Genomic DNA, 14,866 nt, shown 5'->3' with positions numbered 1-14,866 from the left:
AGACGGGGCATAACTCATTTCCCACTATGGGTATATCTCACTTGTGGCTCTAAGTTTCAGTCATAGTAAGTTCATGAAAGAGAATGTATCACTTAGCCAGGTGGACCAGAACATCTCATAGTGTGACTCCATACTGGGAAGTTTAGGGTAGTACTGGGTTTTTTTTTGGGGGGGGGGTATGCAGGCCTGTCACCGTTGTGGCCTCTCCCGTTGCGGAGCACAGGCTCTGGACGCGCAGGCTCAGCAGCCATGGCTCACGGGCCCAGCTGCTCCGCAGCACGTGGGATCTTCCCGTATCGGGGCACGAACCTGTGTACCCTGCATCTGCAGGTGGACTCTCAACCACTGCGCCACCAGGGAAGCCCAGTACTGGGTTTTATATATTCATTTAAAATGTTTCATGGAGTACTGGATCTTGGTGATTATCACCATTTGGAAATTAGTTGGCACAAATGTTTAAGGTACTTGATCTGATCCTCTTCATCCTTTTCTTATTGTGAGTTCACTGTGAGGAGAGATATGTATAATTCAGACATACCCTGAAATTTGCAGAAAGACAAAATCAAAGGCTGATGCATATTTATAGAAGTAAATGGAAGTTCTGTATTCCTTTCTATCAAATAGCTGATTCCACTGAGCTCAGGTAAGTTCAGTAGTAGGAAATGAGTTCATTTGGTACCTGGTCAATATATGTTCAGTTTTAGTCTGGTTATCATTTCAGCACTTGTTTTTCAGAAATGTCGACCTGTGGTTGTTGAAACGTGTTGATATTAGTAAGAGAAGGTGCCTGCGTGTATCGGTTAAAACTGGAGGCGTGTTATTATAAACTAAAGTGATAACACATTTCCATGAGGAGTCATTATAGTATATTCTGAAAGGGGGTACATTCCCATCCTCATCATTTATTATTTACTATCAGGGATTTATTTGATTTTCAAAATAACAGCACATATAATAAAAAAGATTTCATGAATTCAGTTTATGTTGCCACATGCAAGCACAGCCTTGCATGTGACAGATTTGGCAGGGTTGGGAGAGAAGATCAGAGATAATGGGAGAAAGAAGGGTGAAGTGAAAGCTGAAACAAGCCTCTAGAAGAAAACATACGAGAGTATCTTCGTGACCTTGTGGTAGGAAAGATTTTTTTTTTAATGACACAAAAAAGCATTAACTGCTAAAGGAAAATCGGATCAACAACTACTGAAGCCCGTGTGCCTAGAGCCTGTGCTCCGCAACAAGAGAAGCCACCGCAGTGAGAAGCCCACGCACCGCAACAAAGAGTAGCCCCCACTTGCCACAACTAGAGAAAGCCCACGTGCAGCAATGAAGACCCAATGCAGCCAAAAATAAATTAATTTATTATTAAAAAAAAGGACCATAAAAGGTGAATAGGGGCCTTAAAAATGTGAATATTCAGATGACTGAATGTTCACTAAACGGTGTTCAGCATCATTATTCACTAGAGTAATGTAAAGTGAAACCACGGTGAGATACCATTCACTCACCAGCATGACTAAGTCATAAATACTGCCTGTACCATTTAAAAAAACTTTGGTGGCAGTATCTAGCTGGGAATGTGTCTACTATATGATTACTTCTGGGTATATACCCAAGAGGAGTGAGGCTTATGTCACCAAAAGACATGTGCAAGACACCTCATAACAGCTGTAATCACAATATCCTAAAAGTAAAAGATGACCCAAATGTCTGTCAACAGGAAAATGGGTACATTGTGGTGTAGTTGTACAATGTAGTACTACATAGCAGTAAAAAGTAACCGTATGCGACAGCAAATATGAATTTGACATTGTGTTGGGCAAGATGAGCAGACACAGAAGAGTATCTAACTGTATACTTCCATTTGTGTGACGTTCAAAAAGCACAGTTAATCTAGGGACACTGATCTTTGCTTTATTTGGCCCAGTCATTTATTTTGTAGGTCCTTCATGGATCAATGAGTAAAGTATAAGGAAAGGCTTTAAATAAGAGCAAGGACCATATGGATAATGACACTAAAAGAAACCTAGGAAGTCATACTTGGCTTTTAGAATAAAACAGAAATGGAGAAAAAGAGGCAAAGGGGACATTTCATTGAGTCAGTAGAGTGTTTCTTAAATCAGGAAGGAAGCACTACATTCTTGGAAAAAGTTTAGATAGGACGTTAGTAAAATGGGAGCAGTCTTTCTTCAGATATTCCCGGTTCACTATCATTGAGGATTGTTGTAAGCACCATATTCTGTTTAAGGCCTTTGTTTATGATTTGTAAGTTTTCTTTGAGATTACCTACCCATGAATTAAAAATTTAAGGATTCTCTGTGTCTCACTTTTCTGTAGGAAGTCTTTAAAATTAAGTGAGGTTCTTTAAATTGAAACAATAAAGATTTTTTTTCTTAAAGTTAAGGAATAAAGCAGTCAAAGAGGTGTCTGGGACTTAAAAATTTGCTGACAGATATTTTATTTGATAAAATACGGTTATTTATAATTAGAGTAGCATTAACAATGTGACGCTTATGAATAGCTTGCTGCTTGTAATTGTTAAATGCTTGTTTTGGTGTTACTCCAAATAGTTGTTCTTTTGACTTGAAGATAAAACAATTCTGGCATTGAACTAAAGGAGTTCTGTGCTTTTCCTCATTAAGAACAGTGCCAATGGCACGCAGAGCATGTCCCTAAGGGGTACTTGTGTGAGCTCAAACATTGAGTGTCCTACTGATAATTGAACAACAACAAAAAGCTAGGTCTGTTTTCTACACATTTCTTATCAGAGTGGGTTACAGATTGTCCCAAGGGATGGTTAAACAAATGACAGATAATTAGTTACTTGAAATAAGTCACTTAAAACTTTTTCTCGTGCCCTGTCATGTTTTTGGTTTGTTTTTTTTTTTCTCGTTGAAAAATTAACAGTTGGGGGAAATGTCCTCCATCTCAAAGAAAAAAAATATTTCTTCCTTTTTTTGGTTTAGTTTATATTGCTGTGATAATACTAAAAATTGTCATTTAATTTTGAGACATTCAGGTGTGCAAAACTCACTTCAGACCCTAACTAATATTTTAATTCTCTCATCTGAGAATGTGAATGATGGGTTAAGTGAGTGTTTTAGGCCAGTTACAGATATTTTTTTAAAGCCATTGTTCTTTATATATTAAATATTTATATTTATATAACCTTTGCAGTATCCCTAAATCATAAATATTATTTTTACCACTTCATAAGTGGGGAAATTGAGACTCACAGGAGTTAAGCAACTTGTCCAAGGTCATAAGCTATAAGTGGAATCATTGCTTTCTTATTATATGGATTTAATTTACCTGTAGACTTCAGAACCTAACCCCGAGTAAAGGCTTTATCTTGCTTAAATTTCTCTTTGCTTAAATATGAAGGTGTTTCTTAAAAACCCAGCACACACAGCTCTTGTGTTGCTCTTTTTATTTTTCCATAGCACTTAACACGTTTTGACTTACTCTGTAATCGCCATATTTATTATGTTTCTTTCTTTATTATTTCTCTTTCCTCTACTAGAATGTGGACTCGACAAGTCTCTACAAAAGTTTTTTACTATTAACTGATGTATCCCAGACACTTAATAACTGTTTGATAAATGTTGACAGAATGAAGAGCAGAAGTATTTTAAAAGGGCTTTTTCTGTTGTTCAGTCAAATCTTTTATTTGATGATTTGCTTTTGCGAATTTTTGTTTGACTATTTTTTGTTCCTTCTAAAAGGAAGCATGTTTCCAGGGGCTGTTACTTAGACATAAGTGCAGAAATAGGATCAATGTTAATATTTAGGGGCGTGCTAAAGCTCATTATATCAGTACAGAGAAATTTGATATCATTTCAGCATAGTAGCAAAATTGAGAAGGCTCACTGAAAAAATGAACTAGGACATGAAGATCTGTAAGCCTTTGGAATTTAGTGAGGGGAGAGATATAGCTAAACACTGAATTTTTCTGTTTGTAAGTGAGATTAAGTTGTCAGCAGACATGTTAGTTCAGGTAAAGCTAAGTACTGGAACAAATGAATAAACCTGTGACATTTTGGTGGCTTAACAAAATAGAAATCGTTTCTTTCTCATTTAAAGTCCCGGCTTTGTGATGGTGTCTTGAGTGTGCTCTTTGCACTTAGTCATTCAGAGCCCCAGGATCTTGGGGCTCTGCTACTATCAGTACGTGGTTTCCAAGATCAGTCAGGACATCAGCATACAACTGGCAGGTTGTGGAAGAGAGGAGTGCAGGGTCATGCCTGAGGTTTTTATGGGCCAGCCCTCCAAGTGGCATCGACCACTTCTGTCCACATTTTATTGGCCAGTCCACACCTGATTTCAAGGGAGAATGGGGAATATGGTCTCTGTGCCAAAGACAATGAAATATGTTTGATGAATAGTTAATTTTTCTCTGCCCACTACAGTAGTTTGGTGTCCATTTGGTTTAGTGGGAAATCCAGGCATATGCATGTTGATGGATGTAAATTTTTTTCTGAATGTTTTTTTTTTTTTTTTTGAGGTATGCGGGCCTCTTACTTTTGTGGCCTCTCCCGCTGCGGAGCACAGGCTCTGGATGCGCAGGCTCAGTGGCCATGGCTCACGGGCCCAGCCACTGCGCGGCATGTGGGATCTTCCTGGACCGGGGCACGAACCCGTGTCCCCTGCATCGGCAGGCAGACTCTCAACCACTGCGCCACCAGGGAAGCCCCTAAAAAAGTTTTAAATACTATCGAACAAAAATTAATGCCCATCATTCTTATTTTAATAATTCCCACCTCAGTTTAATTCAGTAGTTACAGAGGGCCCTTGTACCAGACACTGACATTATTTTGTATAAGTCCTACAATGTAGGTAGATGTTTGTACTTTACAAACGAGGAAATTGAAGTGCAGTAACTTAATAGACTTCCTGGTTTGGCCAGCTGGTTGAGTGCAGATGTTATTTGTTAAGGGAGGAAATGGAAGACAGAATGGGTTTTGGATGTGATTGGTGTGGCATCCAAGCAGCTTCCTAATAGCAATTGAATATATTGGTTTCGAGAACTCAGGGTACGGTTGTAGCCTTGAAGGCTTCAGCTTATAAGCTAGAGTTGAAGTTATAGACATGGATAAAATGGTCCGGAGAGAGTGTAGAGTGAGAAGAAAGCCGAAGACTGGGTCCTCCGGACCTAAACCAAAGGGAATAGAATGGAATCTTTGATGGAATAGGATCCCTGAGGAATTGGGAGAGGGTGGGTTCTGTAGCATAGGTAAATTGACAAGCCTTGTATGCGATGAAGGCCACCGCTTTGGAGATTGGCATTTCAGGAGGGGTGTAGAGGCCAGCAGGGGAGGACATTCTTGGTCAGAAACCTCTGTCTTCCAGTCGCGTGCTGAGAACGGGCCGGAGGTGGAACAGTAGTTTGGAATTCATGGGGGCCTGGAGAAACAAGAATGACTCCAAGGGAGTGGGGGTGGGAACTTAACCAGCAGCATTTAATAGTTACTACTAATGATTTTGGAAAGTTTACCTGATTGATAAATGTGATTGGAATGAATGAGGTAGGGAGTTAGATTCATTCCTGGCTAGCATTTTGCTAGTTAGTTGTAGCACGATAACAGTGGGAGAAGTCGGGCAAGATATTCAGCTTGACACGCTATTATGACCATTTTGGTTGTTAAAACATACTTTTGTGTCTGTTGATAAGTAGTATGTTATTAACTGTGATTAGTCAAATTAATTAATAATACAGATTTCAGCATATCTGATTTATCTCAAAAGCCAAGCATACACTGTGATTCCAAGATGCTATATTAGTTTGCTGGAACTGCCACAGACTGGGTGGCTTAAGCAACAGAAGTTTATTTGCTCCCAGTTCCGGAGGCTTGAGGTCCGAGGTCAAGGTGTCGGCAGCGTTGGCTTTTCTGAGGCCTCTCTCTCTAGCCTAAAGATGGCCGCCCGCAGTGTCTTCACGTGGTCTTCCCTCTGGGCATCCCTGGTGTCTGGGGTGTCCTAATCTGTTCTTATCCAGACACCAGTCAGGTTGGATTCAGGCCCACCCTAATGTTCTTGTTTTAACTTAATCACCTTTAGAGGCCCTATCTCCAAATATAGTCACATTCTGAGGTACTAGGAGTTAGGGCTTCAACATACGGCTTTTAGGAGGGCATAATTCAGCCCGTGACATACTTTTTGGTTTGTGCACTGCAGCTAGGGGACAGGCTGCAGATAATACATTATTTTGGGTGGGGAGACTGGGGAGTTGCTTTTTTTTTTTTTTTTACGTCTTTATTGGAGTATAATTGCTTTGCAATGGTGTGTTAGTTTCTGCTTTATAACAAAGTGAATCAGTTATACATATACATATGTCCCCATATCTCTTCCCTCTTGCGTCTCCCTCCCTCCCACCCTCCCTATCCCACCCCTCTAGGTGGTCACAAAGCACCAAGCTGATCTCCCTGTGCTATGCGGCTGCTTCCCACTAGCTATCTGTTTTACATTTGGTAGTGTATATATGTCCATGCCACTCTCTCACTTCGTCCCAGCTTACCCTTCCCCCTCCCCATGTCCTCAAGTCCATTCTGTAGTAGGTCTGTGTCTTTATTCCTGTCTTGCCCCTAGGTTCTTCACGACCTTTTTTTTTTTCTTAGATTCCATATACATGTGTTAGCATGCGGTATTTGTTTTTCTCTTTCTGACTTACTTCACTCTGTATGACAGACTCTAGGTCCGTCCTGGGGAGTTGCTTTAAGTCAAGTCCAGGAGTGGAGTGGGGTGGGTTTGTGTGGTGCAGTTGAGCTGTGCCCCCAAATAAGTGCCCTGTGGGGAGAAGCAAACAGTATTTGGGAGGTCTCCTGGGACCAGGGATATAAACAAGTCTTTCACACGAGCACATTCCCTCAGGTTGCAGTTAACAGGCTTTGAGGTGGGTTCAGGGAGCTCTGCTTTGTTTGAGACACCCCCCTTGGAGGAGAGGGTAGCGACTGTCTCTGCACGTAGGAAAGAGGTCTGGGGAGGGTGCTCTGCCCTGGGTCTTACTGAACGACCAAAGGACAGCACACACACCCAACAAGTGACATCACGAACCTCCTTTTCTCTTCTCTTTCTACTCTCTTCATCCCCCAGTGGTTAGAGGAGAGAGGATGATGAGAACAGAGATTTGTTGAACGGTGGGGAGAGTTGGAAGCTGAAATGGAGGCAGGCCTGTGAATCCCCACGTGGCAGGATCAGTCACCTAGTGACTGTCATTTTAATGGAAGAAGTCATGCGAAGTTTGATGATGTTCCCAGTATCAAATCATGGCTCAGTCAGGGGCATCGTTTAGCTGCAGAAAGACAAATCAAACGAAAGATACTTCCAACAACATCTAAAAATCAAGAAATGATTTGAGAATTAGCAGAATGATTTGATGGATAATTTATGCTGTATCTTAAATCACTTGGGAAGCAGGTTTCATAATAAATGTAATTTGATATCATAAGGGAATGGAAGAATATATTTAAAATGCTAGGTTTATGTAATAATTTATATTCCTGTTAAAATATTTTGAATATCACTCCAAGGGACAGGGGAGCTGACGGTGCTGACCAGAACTGTTCCAGGGATGACTCTGTAGCGACTGAGACAGGAACAGTGTGGTCCTCTCCCCAGGATCCCAGAGTCAGCTCGGGGGGATTTAGAAGATCCCCAGGTGGCTATTAAGTTTTCTACTCATTCAGGTTTGCTTTTAACAGGTAAAATTTACTGAGTGAGGTGAAGCAGAAGAGACTTTGCTGCCGTACAGACCTGGGCTTCTCTGTTTGCTGTGATATTCCTTAGATCTGTAACCTTGGAACATGCGGCCTCTTTCAGTTTCAGCTTTCTCAGCCTGTAACGCGGAAACAGTAACAGCTGCCTCATGGACTGCTTTGAAAATCAAATGGAATATGTTCGTGGAAAGCATTTCTTAGTCTGGGACATAGCTGTTAACAAAAGTTTGTTCTCTTCCCTCTGGAATTTAGCAGAATTAATCTGTAAGAGTATGCTAAATTCTAAAATTTGTTTTCATGTTAGATAAAAACTCAGGAATACTGATTTGCCCAACATACACTCTTTGGTGCTAAAGTAAAAGCCTTGCTCAGACAAAGTCCAAATTAGACAAAATCCAAAGTAGTGGAATTGCATTTGTTTTACTATTGGTAGTATAATTGCACACACTTATTTTCTATGTACGAGTTATGTGTTTGAGGGTACAGTTTTTAGCAGAGTGGGCTGTGAATCAAACCTAGACATGATTATACTTTTACATTTCAGTGATCTGGTAAAGCTCACTTCTGCAGAAATTCAGGTGGTGGTCTTACAAATAGTTATAAATGCAGTTTTAAAAATTGAGATATAATTTACATGTCATAAAATTGACCCTTTTAAATTGTACAGTTCCGTGGTTTCTAATATAACCACAAGGTTGTACTGCTGTCATCACTGGATAATTCCAGAATATTTTCATCACCCCAACCAGAAACCCCTTACCCATTAGCAGTCACTCCCCAGCTCCCTTCCCCCACCCCAAGGCAGCTACTAAGCTGCTTTCTGTCTCCATGGATTTGCCTGTTCTAGACATCTCGTAGAAACAGGAGTGTGCAATGAGCGGCCTATTTTGACTGGATTCTTTCACTTAGCATAATGTTTCAAGGTTCATCTGTGTCATAGCATCTGTCAGCACTTTACTCCTTTTTATGGCTGAATAATATTTTATTGTACATATGTACCATTTTGTTTATGCATTCGTCAGTTGATGGACATTTGGGTTGTTTCTACTTGCCTAAAAATAACACTGCTGTGAACGTTCGTACAAGTCTGTGTGTAAACATACACTTTCAGTTCAGTTCTCTTGGGTATATACCTAGGAGTGGAATTGCTGGGTCAAGTGTCAGATAGTATTCTAAAACACTAGAAGCCTGGGAAGAAAGTTGAGACTTGTAGATCGAATTTATGATGAAACCTCTGTATGGTTTTCTGTGGAGTTTTGGATGGGATATATACCGCTTAAATATTATAAGAATAAGTAAAAATAATCAGAAGCCTTTAATTGGGTTTCCTTGTATATGTTCTAATAGTAGAAGAAGGAGAAAAATAACAAATTACATAAAACCAGTCTACAAACTTCTGTCTTACTGGCAGCTGATTTTGTAAATAATTCTAATTGGATTTCATCCAAGCAGAAGCAGAAGCAGAAGGGGAAGCCATTGTTTGATGGAATATGGCAGTAGATTGAAAATTTTCACCTTGGGGATTATTCACTGAAAATAGCGGATGTCCTTTTCATCAAGTTGAAACATAACTTGTTTAAACATCCTTTTACCTAGATGTGACCAAAAATGCTTTCGGTGTTTGGGGCCAGATGTCGTTGAACTTTCTCTATGGTATATACTGAAACCTAATTTCTATGGAGTAGAAATGGCACCGTCATGTCTGGGGTAACTTAATCAAACACATCCCAAGGACAACTTAACTAATGACTTTAGATATACTGGAAAACGTAATATTTGACAGCCACCCCCCTTAATAGAGATTGATACAAACAGATGAATTTTGAGGGCTCTTGTTCCGTATCTTCTTTTTTCCCCTATAAAAAATAAACCAGATAACCATAAGACCTCTGATTCTGAGCTTCATCAGTTTGAACTCCAATCTTGTAAAAATATGCCTTTCTTAGTGGACTTAAATCCAAAGTACTATAAATAAAGGACAATTAGATAGTTCTGAACATTTGAATACCAAATTTTAGAATAGTTTTGGCAAAGCACCTAGAGTTTCATAAAGCTAATGAGGAGGAACAGGGAGAGATTATTTTAAGCAATTTACTAAGCATTTGAATCTCTTCTGTATGTGAAGTGCTGTCTTTGGGAATGGAGGAAGGAGCAAAGTTGTAACAAAAGGATGATTCTTGCCTTCACAGTTCCAGGGTGCAACATTGGTGATCATACAGCTTTTATAATACAGAGGTTCTGAAACATTTAATTGTAGTATAAGCTTTATGTAGTGGGTTTGAAGAAATGAGTGCTGCCTTGATTGGAGTGTATCAAAACGTTTAAACTTTTTTTTACAGGTAGAAGAAGATTTGAGAGAGGGCAACATAGGCTAGGCACAGACTAGCACAGAATCACGAAAGAATACAGTATCAGAGACTAGAGAATAAGGTGAACGAAGCATGGAGAAAAGCTGACCTAGGGATTTAGTGGGGAAAAAAGTGAGAAAAAGTGAATATGTTTTATATAGAGTTGAATGTAAAGAAGCAAGCAAGGTGGGAAGGGCTTGAGCTTTTGAATTATAGAAATGTTTTTTCACCACTCCTTATGTGACCTGGGTGAATTTCTGAATTTCTTAGAGCCTCAATTTGTTCATCCATAAAGGAAGGATAGTATAACCTTGGTTACATAAGGTTATAATGAGCTTTAAAAAGATGGATGTAAAGTATCAGATACATTGTCTTACATATAATTGGTAGTACCTAAGTCAAGACTTAAGTACTACCAATATTTTATTTATATATTTTAAGAAATCTTGTTGGGGGCTGCTGAGTATATACCCCAAAGAATTGAAAGCAGGGACTTGAGCAGATATTTGCACACCCATGTTCATAGCAGCATTAGTCACCATACCCAAAAAGTAGAAGCAACCCAAGTGTCCATCAGCAGATGAATGGATAAACCCAGTGTGTTCTATTCATGCAGTGGAGTATTATTCAGCCTTATAAAGGAAGGGAATTCTGACACATGCTGCAACATGGATAAATGCTCAGTGAAATAAGCCAGTCACAAAGGGACAAATACCATATGGTTCCATTTATATGAGGTCCCCAGAGGAGTTCAATCCATAGAGACAAAGTAGAATGCTGGCTGTTAGAGGCTGAGGGGCAGGGAATGAGAAGTTATTTAATGGGAATAGAGATTCAGTTTTGTTTTTGTTTATTTGTGTCTTTTGGGGCCACACCGCACGGCTCGTGGGATCTTAGTTCCCTGACCAGGGATCGAACCCGCACCCTCAGCAGTGAAAGCACGGAGTCCTAACCACTGGACCGCCAGGGAATTCCCGAGATTCAGTTTTGTAAGATAAAGAGTTCTGGAGATAGATGGTGGTTTTGGTTGCACAACAGTGTCAGTGAACCTAATGCAACACATCTGTACACTTAAAAAATGGCTAAAATGGTAAATTTTATGTTCTTTACCCTATTTGGTGAATTTAATATTTTTCATGTGCATTTATTCATGAGACTGCAAACATTTTAGCAACATCATTCAGGAGTGCTTTGTTGCAGAAGCAAATGGCATTCCTGTTTGCCATATAATTTAGTTTCACTAAGGTGGATTTTTTTGCCATTTCAATAGGAAGAATAGTTCATACCAATCTAAATCTGAAAAGTACCACGGAGATCGTGGTGTCTAGTACTTTTGTTTTATAGTTGAGGCACAGTCCTGGAAGTTGGTTGTACTTAGTTGATTTTATTAACTACAAATCATTTTTAAAAATATATTCATTAAAATGATTTTCCATGTTTTGAATTGGCTCATGTGGATAAAACAATTCTACAACTAATGAATTCAGCCAGATACCTTTTTCCATTCACAAAGAAGTGATGTTTTACCAATGTGCTCTCCTGTAGGTAGCATCTTTGTTAAATAAAGTTCATTCAGAATCAGGAATAGTATTAAAAATACTGTCTTGCTTTTTCACTGCTTGTTTTCTTTTTAAAAATTCTTTCTCTTCCATTGCTGAACTTTGAAACTTGAAATTATTTCTTTTTAATTATGCAGGGCATTTCAACTCTGTTGTCCCTGCCCTAAGCTGAGCTCCATTTCTCCCCTTGCACATCAAACACTCTTTAAAGGACTCTGTTAAGCAAAGGTACATCTACTCTGGGATACTTTTCTTTTTTTTTTTTTTTAACCGGTACGCGGGCCTCTCACTGTTGTGGCCTCTCCCATTGCGGAGCACAGGCTCCGGATGCGCAGGCTCCGGATGCGCAGGCTCAGCGGCCATGACTCACGGGCCCAGCCACTCCGCAGCATGTGGGATCTTCCCAGACCATGGCACGAACCCGTGTCCCCTGCATCGGCAGGCGGACTCTCAACCACTGTGCCACCAGGGAAGCCCTTTTTTTCTTTTTTTTTAGTGTAGTTTTTAGCACTTGTTATAATTGGTGGACTTGTTTTTTGGTCTAGTTGCATTCTTCTTTCCTTCTTTTGATTACATTTAAAATTTTTTTAAAAATTATTTTTATTTTAATAACTTTATTTTATGTTATTTCATTTAATTTTAGTTTATCTTTTCCTTTTTTTCTCCCTTTTATTCTGAGCCATGTGGATAACAGGGATATTGGGATACTTTTCTTAAGCATTGTGGGATAGGTCCTGGAATTTAAGTCTTTCCTTGAATGCAATCAAATTCTTAGACATAGTTTTTCCCCAGTGATCTCTGTAAGCAGAATAGCACAGTATAACAGTACTCCCACTAGAATGGTTTAAACCAGCTTGCTTGGAGAGCTGAGGTAATAAGAATCCTTTTGATGTTGTTTTAAGTTGCAAGTTTTTCCTGTTTCCCACTGTCTTTATTTATAATCATAGTGTATATATTATGTTTTAATATTTACTTATTTCTTTATTATATTTTGGGTTTTTTCCAAAATGGTCATTTTCCTATTTATTAAATGTCCCTATGAAACGTAATTTAAAATTACTAAATAGTTTTTCAAAAATGGATCTGCCTTATATAATTATGTTTTTGTGCCTGTTACATTAGGAACAAGGGATAAGCAGTGAACAAGGTAGTCATCATATTGCCCTCCTAGCAAGGGATAGAAATGGATGGTAGATAAGGAATTCTATGTTAATTTTTTAATACTTCAAAAATTTTTATTTTATTTTATTTTATTTATTTATTTCGGTTGCGCTGGGTCTTAGTTTGGCACACGGGCTCTTAGTTTCGGCATGTGGGATCCAGTTCCCTGAACCCAGGCCCCCTGCATTGGGAGTGCAGTCTTAACCACTGGACCACCAGGGAAGTCCTGGAATTTTACATTATTTAAATGCAACTTTGACCTAAATGTCCATCAACATTTAGATGAATGGATAAAGAAGATGTGGCACATATACACAATGGAATATTACTCGGCCATAAAAAGAAATGAAATTGAGTTATTTGTAGTGAGGTGGATGGACCTAGAGTCTGTCATACAGAGTGAAGTAAGTCAGAAAAACAAATACCATATGCTAACGCATATATATGGAGTCTAAAAAAAAAACTGGTACTGATAAACCTAGTGGCAGGGCAGGAGTAAAGATGTAGACATAGAGAATGGACTTGAGGACACGGGGAGAGGGAAGGGTAAGCTGGGACGAAGTGAGAGAGTGGCATGGACAGGTATACACTACCAAATGTGAAATAGATAGCTAGTGGGAAGCAGCCGTGTAGCACAGGGAGATCAGCTTAGTGCTTTGTGACCACCTAGAGGGGTGGGATAGGGAGGGTGGGAGGGAGATGCAAGAGGGAGGGGATATGGGGATATATGTATGCATAAGGCTCGTTCACTTTGTTGTACAACAGAAACTAACACAGCATTGTGAAGCAATTATACTCCAATAAAGATGTATTTAAAATAAATAAATAAATACAACTTTGATTAGTGCCTCAGAGTAAAGGTACATGGTACTAGGAAAACATATAATAAGGGCTTGACTTAGAATGGGATGGTGTCAGACAGTTTCTTCAAAGGTTCTGTTTGATGGAACATGAAAGGATTAGTAGTAATTAATCAGGTGAAAGAGGGAGGAGGGCATGGAGGGAAGGCTGAGGGCCAGCAAACGAAACCCCTTGAAATCAGAGAAGGCGCAGTGTGCGTGTGGAATGAAAAAGGGAAAGCACGGAGAGTCAAGGAGAGGAGACAGGTGTGTGCGTTGTATGCGCACTTAGGTTATGTGAGCACTCTGCCTCACGAGACATGCCGTTCCACTGTTTGACGTCAGGGTTCTCCAGAGAAACCGAACCAACAGGAGTCATGGGGGTGGGGGAGGGAGTGGGATAGGTAGGAAGTAACTTATTTGAAGGAATTGGCTCACATGATTTGGGGGCTAGGAAGTATGAGATGTGTAGAGCAGGCCAGCAGGCTGGAATTTCATGGAAGAGTTGATGTTGCAGTCTTGAGTCTGAAGTCTGCAGGCTGGAGGCTCAGGCAGGGTGTCTTTGTGGCAGTTTTCCCAACCGGTTGCTTGGTTGGGAAGCCTCATTCTTTGTTCTTAAGGCCTTCAGTTGATGGGATGAGTGTCTCTCCCCGCCCCACCCCATTATGGAGGGTCATCTGCTTTACTCTGAGTCTGTTGATTTAAGTGTTAATCAATCTAGAAAATACTTTCACAGCCACATTTAGACAGGTGTTTGACAGAACAGCTGGGCACCATAGCTAGCCAAATGGACCGTCACACACAGTGTTACCATGAGAGAATAGATGAGAGACGGGTTCAGTTTAAGTGATACCCTCACTTCTGACTGATTTCTTCTGCCTTGACCTACACACTGGAATTTGCACTTTGTCTGTCAAATCAGCTTGAGATTATAGGTATATAGATGCGGCCATCCATCTGTGGGTACACTGGCTTATACCCATTAATCTTGATAATTAATGTTCACATGATGAAATCATCGAGCCTCACCATGAAGCCCTGGGAAAGCTTGTGTGCACCACCTTCAACTGATAGAACCTTAGTTTTTATGCTCTCTTCCCCATCAATTACCACATGTATGACAAGAACCTTGATACTTGTATTTGATTCCAGCATTTAAAACACTACTATTTTTGCTCGACGTGGCTATGAAGTGTAAGCCAACTGTAGGAACTTGGGGGCAGGATTATGCCTAGAAATATTGAAGAAGT

At 39.9% G+C, this 14,866-nt stretch overlaps 1 protein-coding gene across 4 annotated transcripts in view; it reads left to right on the top strand.

Moving 5' to 3' along the window:
• Positions 1–14,866, top strand: part of TSNAX (translin associated factor X) — a 44,599-nt gene that overhangs the window by 8,452 nt on the left and 21,281 nt on the right. The window lies entirely within an intron of this gene.

Source organism: Pseudorca crassidens, chromosome 16, assembly GCF_039906515.1.
Source record: "Pseudorca crassidens isolate mPseCra1 chromosome 16, mPseCra1.hap1, whole genome shotgun sequence".
Classification (NCBI taxonomy): domain Eukaryota; kingdom Metazoa; phylum Chordata; class Mammalia; order Artiodactyla; family Delphinidae; genus Pseudorca; species Pseudorca crassidens.
The sequence above is the reverse complement of the archived record's forward strand: the minus strand, read 5'-3'. Positions and strand labels throughout refer to the sequence as shown.